At 42.4% G+C, this 11,499-nt stretch overlaps 1 long non-coding RNA gene across 1 annotated transcript; it reads right to left on the bottom strand.

The window, feature by feature from the left end:
• Positions 1-534: 534 nt before the first annotated feature.
• On the bottom strand, positions 535-9,726 carry LOC144310252 (uncharacterized). The gene is made up of 3 exons (XR_013375968.1): positions 8,277-9,726; positions 4,806-4,889; positions 535-748 (listed from the first exon to the last, which is right to left on the bottom strand). It is a non-coding gene; the product is annotated as an uncharacterized LOC144310252 (long non-coding RNA).
• Positions 9,727-11,499: the final 1,773 nt, after the last annotated feature.

Genomic DNA, 11,499 nt, shown 5'->3' with positions numbered 1-11,499 from the left:
TACAATCACTGTTAGCTTTGTGGGTTTTTTCCTTTTTGGGGGGCAAATATTGGCAAATTTTGCGTACAGAAGGGCTCTTAAAACTTTTATTTCTTTAAGCAAGTTGGTCTATCCTCCCCCCCGCCCCAGAATTTCTCCGGTTGTTTCCCTCCTTTTCCCCTTCTCCTTTATTGTAATTTATTTTCATGCAGTTATTCTGGCTTTGCGTTGGTTTGTTAGGGCCAAGTTGGAAGCAACCAAAATGTCCAACAATAGGAGTTTAGTTGGAAGCGACTCAAAGTCTAACAATAGTGGACTGCTTAAATAAATTATAAAAGGTGTTTCATATTATGCACAAAAACTTTTCAAATGTGAACTGGTGACTTACAATACTCAAATTTTCCCAATTCTAAAATCTCATGAACACATATCCAGATAGGCAAAGCAGGTTAAAAGTAAATTAGAACACACAGACACACACACACACACACACACACACACCATTTAAACCCTGAAAAGTTCCAGATAATTTTTTTCTATTTAATCATATTTGGTTTAAAGTTATTATTATTTTTACAAAATCAGCTGATGTTCATCACATTAAAAGAGCTACAGCCAAGCAAAAAAGCATTTCTAGCCATCCAGTGGCAGCCACTGTTGTTTCCAAGAGGCCAATTTTCTGCTGAGCAAGGTTACTGTTCTTTCTGGTAGAGGAGCTGAGTGAGGGCAGAGCATCCAACCAGAATGGTCCCACAGGCAGCGGGAGACGCTGGGCGGAAGCACAAATACAGGTCAGGCTAAACTAACAGATCTGGGTGTCTTTGGCCCAGAAATGACAGGTGATGTCCCAAAGGGAGAAAAGGAGACAGTGGGGGGTTGGGAAACAAAAGCCCAGATCTGGGTTCTGAGTCTTGGCAAACACTGATGGGTATGGAACCCGAAGAGGGGTTTATTATGTTAAATCCAAGTTTTGGAATAGGGGTGGGGAATGGGGGCAGATGGGGCTCAAAAGAAGGCAGAAATTGTGTTAGCACCGGGTGGGAAGTAAACTACTCCTTGGCTTTGCAAACTTCTTCCAATTTTTGTTTTTTACAAATCTTAATGGGGAAGCAGCACTAGTGAAACAGGTAAGAGCTGAGTTCCTCTGGTTGGCAGACCCCGAGGGACCTCCTGGGAGCATCTTTGACCCCTGCCTATTGTGGGAACTATTGGCTTCCCTCTCTTGTTTGTTAAACTGTGAGACTGAGGTTTAGGGTTGGATATAATTTTACTCAAAAGAAATAAAAGGATCTAGCTGTGTCAGATTGGATCATCGCTCAGGCTTTGTTTAACAGAAAGGTTCTATAATTTAATGGACTCTCAAATCCCCTCCTTCAGAATCAGAGCTTAGAGGTCTCTCACCTGACTGTCTCCCCATAATCCAAGCCTGCCCCTGCTCGTCGTCCCAGAAGGACTCATTCCATGGTATCATCATCAGCTTCAAATTTGTTGACTTCCTGCCCTTTGTCTCTTGGACCCAGGCCCCCTCACTTACTCTGTCCTGGCTCTAAATTCTCTTTCATTACACCTGAGCTTTTCAAGAGCTGATGCTATGTTTGATGATCCCAAACACTACTGGGCACAAGTAAGTGATTCATGCATTAAATTGGCTTGGGGGGATCCCTGGGTGGCTCAGCGGTTTCGCGTCTGCCTTTGGCCCAGGGCGCAATCCTGGAGTCCCAGGATCGAGTCCCACGTCGGGCTCCCGGCATGGAGCCTGCTTCTCCTTCTGCCTGTGTCTCTGCCTCTCTCTCTCTCTCTATGTCTATCATAAATAAATAAATAAAAATAAATCTTTAAAAAAAACTGGCTTGGAAACAAGACGACTGGGGGAGAAAGAGCAAACGGATAAGGAAGTGAGAAAAATTATCGGTGATAAGCAAGCAGGACAGAGAAAGAGATCTACATGGCAGTAGGACATCTTGAGACACTAATTTATGTTTATCCTCACTTTGACTTTTCCTTAAGCTTATTCCCAGCAGATGGTCCTGGCAGGTAACTCCTTCAAGACAGACTCTGTTTGGAGGTGGGCTTAGAAATGGTATCTATGTGGAAAAGGGGAGAGAGAGAGAGCGCGCGCCTTAGACTGGGAAGGGCAAGGTTGTTGGGCTGCCCAAGTTGTGGTATATCAAGACTCTTTCCACTGCAATTACAGACTCCAATTTAAATAGGCTGACAGTTGAGAATTTAATGGCTCACGAAATTGTGGATCTAGCTTCAGGCATGGCTGAACTCTGTTGAACAAGAAGGACTTTTTGTCTTTGGCTCTCTCTCAAGGCCCAGCTGCTCACTGAGCTGGCTTCACTCTCAGGTTCCCTCCATAGAGGAGAATCCACTAAGTACAGAGTCTACAGTGCACCTCCCTGAAGCCCAGCAGACAGAAACTCCCATAGAGGGGCTGACTTTCAGTGCTTAGGATTGGCTGAAATCTTGGGTCAGGAGCTCAATCAATCACTTATTAGCTCCATATATTCCAGAGTAGGGAGGAGTGGTTTCCCAAAGAGAAATTGAAGTGCTGTTGTTGGAAAAAAGGGAGATATACTAGGCAGGCAAAAATACCAAATATCGAAAAACAAAACAAAACAAAACAAAACAAAAACAAATATCTGCTGCCATATTCTGTAGAAGCTAACACCACCCAAGGAGTTGACAGCAAGGGGTTAGCTTAGGGAGGTTCAGAGACTCCCAACCTATGCTGAGATCCCCGTGTTCTATCTGGCACATATGGAATATGTGGGTACCCTTATGGATTAAAAATGAACCCCAGGGATCCCTGGGTGGCGCAGCGGTTTGGCGCCTGCCTTTGGCCCAGGGCGCGATCCTGGAGACCCGGGATCGAATCCCACATCGGGCTCCCGGTGCATGGAGCCTGCTTCTCCCTCGGCCTGTGTCTCTGCCTCTCTCTCTCTCTCTCTCTGTGACTATCATAAATAAATAAAAATTGAAAAAAAATATTTAAAAGAAAAAAAAAAAATGAACCCCAACCTCTATCTCACTCCAACTCACCTTTAAGGGAGGGTTCAGGCTTGATCCTTAAGGATACCATTGTTCCCTTAATAGACAGGAGAGTAAAGGTTCCACTTCCCACCTTGCCCTCCCATAATTTTTCCACCTCCTGAAAAAAGATTCTTTCACAACCAGGGGGAGGGGAAAATCTCTAGAAGGACTTGAAATGGTCTTTTTACCAGCATGGTAAAAAGGAGGTATAAGACCTTAAAGGCAAATCGAATTTTCATTCAAGAAAATAAAACAAGCATGTCCTGCATTTTATTTGCAGAGGAAGATTTATGCCTGCCATGTTGCTTACTTACGGTGTCTGAAAATATTTCCCCCCAAAGAACTATAATTTAACAAGCATGTGCTTTATTTTCTCAAAACCAAGCATTCTCTCTTAGTCCCTTTATTAGTTTTTTTTTTTTTACCTTAGTCCCTTTAAAATAAAGCCCAAAGGTGAGGAAATCTTGAAAGACCCACTCTCTAGGTGAGTGTATTGCTAAAAAATTACAGGTTAGGGATGCCTGGGTGGCTCAGCAGTTGAGCGGCTGCCTTCAGTGCAGGACATGATCCCAGAGTCCTGGGATTGAGTCCCACATCAGGTTCCCCGCAGGGAGCCTGCTTCTCCCTCTGCCTGTGTCTCTGCCTCTCTCTGTGTGTCTCTCATGAATAAATAAATAAAATCTTTTTTAAAATTACAGGTTAAAAAAATTATAGGTTAATGACTCCAGAAATAGATCCACCCATATACAGTCAACTGATTTTTAACCGAGGTGCTAAGCCAGTCCAATAGTGAAAGGTCTTTTTTAACAAATATTGCTGAAAAGCAGATACGATAGGGAAAAAAAATGAGCCTCAACCTCCACCTCGCTCCATGAATAAAAATTAATTTGTGCTGAATTACAGACCTGAATATAATATCCAGACTATCAGCTACTGGAAGAAAATATAGGATTCTATCTTTATGATTTGTGGTAGGCAAAGACATCCCAGATAAGACCCCAAAACCATTAATCATCAAAGAGCAAAACTGATAAGTTAGACATTATTGAAACTAGAAATTTCTGCTCATCAAAAGACACTGCTAAGAAAATGAACACATGAGCCCGTGTAGGCTGGGGAAAATATTTGCAGCATAAGTATTTGACAAAGGACTTGATCCCAGCACTTACCAACCAACAGTAAAGAGATGAACAACCCAGTTTTAAAATGAGCAAGACTTGAATAGACATTTCCCAATAGAAGATGCACTAATGACCATGAAGGCAAAATTCAAGAAAGTCACACTTCCTTCTGTGTGAGAGCCTTCCAGAGGTAGCTCGCTGGTGTGGAAGACTCTGGTGGAACAAAGAAATCTGAGGTGCTGGTCTTTGAATCCTTACTACATTTGGGACAGGAGGAGGGATGAAGTCAGCCATTTGTTGGATACGCATTCCCCTGTTCCTCAGCTACCTTTAGATGGGCTGAACATCTTCACATGGGGGTGTTCCCCACACCTGCCGTCCAAGAATGAGCAGAAGGGGACAGCCACCAGCTTCCCTCCTTGTCTGGCTCAGCCCCCCCCCTCCGCCCCGGCCCCACACCTCAATCACTTCACCTTTGGATTGGTAGCTACTCGATACATGCGTGTGTCCACATTCCTACAGACCAAAGAAAGCTGTCTCCTCATCAAGGAAGGTCTGGGGCTTGGCACCATGCTAGCCCCCATGGCATGCATCAGAGGTATATGGGCTCATAGCCACTTGCATTTTCTTCGCCCTCCCCTCCCCCTCTCCAGACAATGAATTTCTAACCTGTGCAAGGTGGGCTCCCAGGGAATGTGGTGTCAACAGCAATAAATAAGGTCCCTCCTGGGCCTTCCTCCAAGAGCTTGCTGTCTGTTGAGAGGCAGAAGGCAAGATAACAACTATTCAGCAAAGGGAGCTTATACGGGGTGGATGTCACTGGGTCGCTGCTGCTCTGACCTGGTCTTCAAGGAGAGAAGGACAATGAGTAATGCATATGGGAGAGAGGAAATCAGCCTGGCTGGAAGGAGAACTCATGTGTGGGCTGAGATGCAAAAGGGGGGAGGGGCTGGGGGAGAAGGGAGAGAGAGAGGGAGGGAGAGGGAATGTACAAAGTAGTGAAGGGTGAGCAAGGCACCAAATGAGTGACAGAGGCATCTGGACAGGCAGTGTGCTAGCAAAATGAATCAAAAGCTGCAATAAGACCCCAGGGAACGACCACACTGCTGTTGAGTCTCCATCCAGGACTCTGCCAAAAATGTCTGACTTGCCCAGAACACGGGTTCTCTGAAGGTCAAGTGTAAGCATTAACATAAAATGATTTCTTGCAGTTGTTAGAGATGCGGGGTTTTGTTCAGAGAATCTTACTCATCCAGACTGCTGGCTGGCAGGTAGTTTTTAGTAAAATATTATAGTTTTATTATTTTATTTTTTAAAAGATTTTATTTATTTATTCATGGGAGACACACACACACACACACACACAGAGAGAGAGAGAGAGGCAGAGACACAGGCAGAGGGAGAAGCAGGCTTCCTGCAGGGAGCCTGACATGGGATTCAATCCCAGCACCCCGGGATCATGACCTGAGCCAAAGGCCACTGAGCCACCCAGGTGTTCCATATTGTAGCTTTATTGTCACTCTTAGTCAACTAACTTTGTTTTTCATCTTTTAGAGATAGCACTACCTTTTTTTGTTTTGTTTTGTTTTGGTTTGGTTTGTTGGTTTGTTTGTTTTGTAGCATATTCTCCGGTTTTCAGAGTGTTTGCATGACCAGCAGTTCACTGGAGCCTTATAACATCTCTTTCTTAAAGAGGGCAGCCTAAGGGTCAGGGAGGCAGGGAGAGCCACCCACAGGTCACACGATTAGGAAGGACAGAGATTAGGACCCAGGCCTTCTGTTCTCCAAACTGGCTGAGAATAAGCCTTCAATCTGCGTGGGCCTTGGACCTGGGTCACGGTCTCCTGTTTTCCTTTGATGTTGAACTTGCTGATAATTTCTCCATGCTGAATTGTGTGTGGCAGCCACCGTGGAGGGTGCTAGTGCCCTGCTGTAAAACAGGAACAGCTCTATTTGATAAGACCAGCCATAATTTATTGCTGCTTTAACCTCTCTGTTGCTCAGGCAACTAATATCCTGAATTCAGACTCGGGCTATTTTAGTTAAGTTTAAAAATTTATGACTTTACAACTGCTCAGCCCCTCACTTTGCTCATGTCCTACTCCTATGAGTCATGCTGACCCCCTAAGAATTGCCTTGAACTCTAAATTAACTGAGTCTGGGGTGCAGGTGCATGTGAAGAGCTGGGCCCCGTGCATCCTGACTCATGCACCGAGTGGCCTGCCACCTCCTTGCTGCGCTTGCCAGCCAGAAAGGACAGAGGGACGCTCTGTGTTGACCTTTCTAGGGCCTGCCCTTTGCTGCAGGAACACAGTTTACTGCAGATTAGGCAAATTTATTTCACAATAAGTAGGCGGGCACATGGTTAACTCTGTAACAGAAAAGGGCTACTGGTGCCACGGGTTCACGAAGAAATAAGCACACAAACCCACTGCGTAAGGCCAACTTGGGAGCTGGTTTGGCTTCGTCTTCTCCCTCGCGGCTGGCAGGTCACACCAAGTCCTTCTGCTTTTTCACCTTCTTTATTTCACTGTCTCTTCTCTCCCAGAAGCCGTTGGCTGGACAACTGTTAACTCTTGATCTTCCCGCCTGCACCCCATTCGTTTAAACAAGCTTCATGCACACTCTGCTCTGTCCTCCATGCTGGGGACACCTCATAGCTCACAGTCCCATGGAAGAGAGGGACAGGTTCAAGTGAGCAAATCAGTGCAATGCATTGATTAGAGCAGAAGCTCCAGGGACAGGGACCATGTGGGTCGTAGTCTTCGTGCCTACTACTTGTGGAATACAGAAACGAGCATTTTTTGAGAGTTATAATGAAACCTATGTTCAAAGAGCTCTGAAAATCTTCAGAAGACAGGGCCTGAGTTGGCAGAGGAAGCACTGGGCCAAGTGGAGGATACGTGACTGCAAGGAGGCGACACTGAGCCTGCAGGCTCACTCCAAGTTTGGCCTCCTCGAAGGCCCTTTCTGACTGTTCCAGTGCCTGGGGACTCTCCTCTTCCTAACTGGGCACTTTAGAACATTATGGCACTTCAAATTCATAATGGCATTGTTTTCTTTTTTTACATGGATGTGTCATGTGTCCCTAATTAGACTACAGTCTCTTTGAGGGACTACAATTTATTTCCTATACGCACAGACCAGGAATTCGTAGATTCTTAATTGGATGTATTCTGCATGGGAGATGCCTGGCTGTACAATTATTTACTCATAAATCAAAAGGAATGCTTCTCTTTAAATATCAGTTTCTCTGGGACCTGAAATTGTCAATTTATAAACTTTTAATTACTTGCTAGAGTCTAAGATGGGGTCAGAAGGAAATTTTAAAGTGCCAAGTATAATGATCAATCATGGTTTGATTAGAAATGCAGAGTATCTCTGAGTACATTATTTGATGTATCCAACATTCTGATTTCAAAAATACATCGCCCCATCAAAAAAACAATTTTAGATAGTTTTAATACTAGTAAGTAATGTATCACAGAGATCTAACAAGTATAAATATAGGCACAGACTCCATGTAGCTGGCATAGAAATCACTTTTGAGAATTTAACTCTCAGAGGACTTTGCTCTACGTATTTGTGGGTGCTCGTATATATTTTTTAATGGTTCCAAAATAATTTGCTTTTGTTTCATTCTGGAATGTAATTACTAAAATGCTCAAATGACTTCAATATGTGGTATTTAAAATCCAGTGTAAAGGGATTTAAAAAATTAGTCAGAACTCAAAAGATAAGATTTGAATCTTAAACCTCAAATAGTTGTCGCGTATCTGTTTATAAAAGAAGATATTTTCCTTCCACCCCCCCCCCCTTTATTCATCTCAAGTAGAAGTCTATTATAGCAAAAATGCAACAGTGGCATCCTGTGGCTTGGCCTGTGAATGACAAGTGTGTGTCCCAGTTGCGGCCTTGGGAGACTTGGAATCGAGGTGCTAAGAGAGGTACAGATTCGGTTCAAGGAACATGGTGTTGCTGAAGAAAAAAACAACCATTTGTTATTTTTAGAGACCTAAAATCATTATAAATGAATCTTCATGGTCTTTTATGTTCATTTCATGAGGATGAAGTGCTTGTATAATTTAAAATGGAGTTGAAAATAAAGCTACAGAAATTATTTTTTTTTTAAAAGCTTACTTTTGGAGGACTCCAACATGGGGTTTCCCTCTTGTAGCTTTTATACAGAGTATCCTATTATTTCTCGCACGATGGTATCACAGCATCCCGTGATGGTATCACAGCATCCACAGCATCCACTGTATAGACTGAATGGCGAGTTTGTCTTTCTCACATTTCATAAAAGAAAAAGAGGGGGCACATTTAACAAATGGTAATTCCTAAGGAAGTGTGGGAAACAGAGTAAAAAATCCAGACTGACCATTCACAACTGCCAACCTTTTTTTTTCCCCCAAGAAACAAAATGCACGTAAGTCTTTGGTGTTCCTTGACTGACACCCTCAGTGGCCTTTCTCTCAACATCCAAACATCACTGTCATAGCTTACTGTAAGAGCTTTCAGCTTCTTACCTGTTTCATTTTTTTTTTTTTTTTTGCACATTTTATTTAAAATTTTATGTAGGGATCCCTGGGTGGCACAGCGGTTTGGCGCCTGCCTTTGGCCCAAGGCGCGATCCTGGAGACCCAGGATCGAATCCCATGTTGGGCTCCTGGTGCATGGAGCCTGTTTCTCCCTCTGCCTGTGTCTCTGCCTCTCTCTCTCTCTGTGTGTGTGACTATCGTAGATAAATAAAACAAATAAAATAAAATAAAATAAAATAAAATAAAATAAAATAAAATAAAAAGAAACAAAAAATAAAATTTTATGTAAACAGAATTACGGTGTTCATATTCTGTAAGTTTTTTCACTCAAGATCCAATGGAACTCTCATAAATGCTTTTATTGAGTGAAAAAATTCATAGAATATGAATACCAGGGGCACTTAGGTGGCTCAGTCAATTAAGCATCAGTTTCCTGATATCAGTTCAGATGTCGGTCTCATCAGTGGCATGAGTTCAAGCTCCCCATTGGGCTCCATGCATACATGAATACAATTTTATTTATGTATTTTTTTTTAAGAAAAAAACATAAAGGCATTTGGATTTCCACTTTTGGAAATCTCCTGTTCTCATCCTCCCACCCTCATTGGGGGTGTTTCTATTCCCTTATTTATTTAGGTTCTTTCCCCCATTAAATATAAATTCCCTAAAATAAATGTATATTTATCCATTCTTTGGTTATTGATCCTGCAAAATCTCTTCTCCAAGGCTTTTTTTTGTTTTGTTTTGTTTTTTTAGTTAATACCATGTCTCATTTTGATTATGGCATATTTTGTAACAAAGATGATTTCGGGTCCAAGGAGTTGTAGGTCAGTTACTGTTTAGTTGTAAGCAGTGGGATCCAGTCCGACTAGTTTAAGCAGAAGAGAAATTAATGAGCAACAGTAAGGAGCTTACGCGCTTTGGGAACCATGGCCTCCACTTCAATGAAAGGAAGTCCCAGCACCAACTCGCTCTTCCAGGAATCTGCCATCACCTCCAGGACCACATCACCTGGGCCCCTCGACGCTCCAGAGATGCTGTGGAGGCGCCTCACTTCCGCCGGAAGTGCCTCACTTCCGCCGGAGCCCTCCTGGGGCGTCTGATTGGCCGGCCTGGGTCACATGCTACGCCCTGGCCGTGAAGCAGTCTGGGTAAAAAGCGCTTACCTGCAGGAAGCACGCCTGTGGGTGCGGGCAGCCAGCGCGAGGTGGCCTGGGGAGCCGGAAGGTGTTGGTGGGTTCGCAGATGGCATATTCACTCTTAAGTTGTAAAGACACTGTCCTGCGCGTTCCAGTAGTTTCCCTCCTGGTTGCAGGTTTTCAGGTGGAGGTCCTTAACGCCTCCAGAATTTATTTGCTGCATAATTGGCACAGGAACCTAATGCAGAGCCAACGCTTCCATCCTTTATCCTCTTCTCACTCCTCTCTACTTGCATCTCTCTCGTAGCCCCCTTTCCGGGATGCACAGATTTGGGGTGGGCTCTCTATTTGGCCCCAGCACCTGCCCTCTGCCCAGCCCACTGTATTTTAACTTCTGAAACTTGGTTGTCTTGACATCTGCAGGGCAACTCGTCTGCCCACCTCATTGTTCTTCTTTGTCAAGATGATTCTTTTTTCATAATTTTCACATGAATTTTATCATCAATTTGTAAACAAAAAAGTGCTGCAGGGTTTGGTTTGGAATTTAGTAAAATTTAGGGACAATTTAGGCAGCACCGACATTTTTAATGCTTTTGAGTCTTTTTAATCCATTACTCAGATCTTTTATATCTTTAACAAAGTTTTATCATTTTTTCCATAAAGCTCTTAAACATTTCATGTGACATGGATTCCCTTTTTCTTTCTTTCCTTTTTTTTTTTTTTGTGACATGGATTCCTTAGGTTCTTTATATGGTTTTTGCTATGATCTGAGTTTGGTTTTTTTTTCAATTTTATTTTTTAATTTGTTCTTGCTGAGATATAGGCAAAGAAACACTGAATTTTATACGTCGCTCTTGTAATCAGCAACCTTGCTGAATTTTTTTTATCACTTCTAATAGTTTATCTGTTGATGTTTATGCATTTTCTATGCCTAAAAGTTTTTCATTTCCTTTGAAAAACTGCACACATTTTTTTCTTTGCTTTTTCCTCCTTTCTTCCTTTCTTCTTAATGCACTAGCTAGTATTTCCTGCATAATATTGAGTTGTGGCAGCTATAACTGCCCTTCTTGCTTTGTTCTTGCTTTTAATGGGACTATTTCAGAAGTATGTGATGTCACTGCTCTAGGTTTTATCAGATTAAAGAACTTCCCTTCTATTTCTAGTTTTTCCTAAGAGTTTCTCTTTCAGATAACAGTGGGTATTAAATGTACACAATAAGATGTGTTATAATTTATTTTTAATCTGCGTAAATGGGAAACTTCCACCAATGGACCTTTCTGATGTTCTCACAATTCTGGGATAAACAAAAACAAGTAATGATCATTTAAAAAATACACTGGATGGATTTAATTTGCTCTTTATTTAAGACTTTCAGTCTACATTTATAAGTGATATTATTCTACAGGTGTCTTTCTCTTGTACAGGCATACCTCAGAGATACTGCGGATGTGGTTCTAGACCACCACAATAAAGCAAATATCACAATAGTGATTCAAGCAAATATTTTGGTTTCCCAGTGCATATAAAAGTTATGTTGATACTATATTGTAGCTATTAAGTGTCAAATAGCACAATGTCTTTAAAAAGAACATACCTTTGTTAAAAAAATACTTTATTGCTAAAATATGCTAATCATCATCTGAGCTTTTTTTCATTGAGTTGTAATCACTGGTCACAGATCAC

The sequence above is a fragment of the Canis aureus genome, chromosome 1, assembly GCF_053574225.1.
Source record: "Canis aureus isolate CA01 chromosome 1, VMU_Caureus_v.1.0, whole genome shotgun sequence".
NCBI classification, from domain to species: domain Eukaryota; kingdom Metazoa; phylum Chordata; class Mammalia; order Carnivora; family Canidae; genus Canis; species Canis aureus.
Note: the sequence above shows the minus strand (reverse complement) of the source record. Positions and strands in the feature narration are given on the sequence as shown.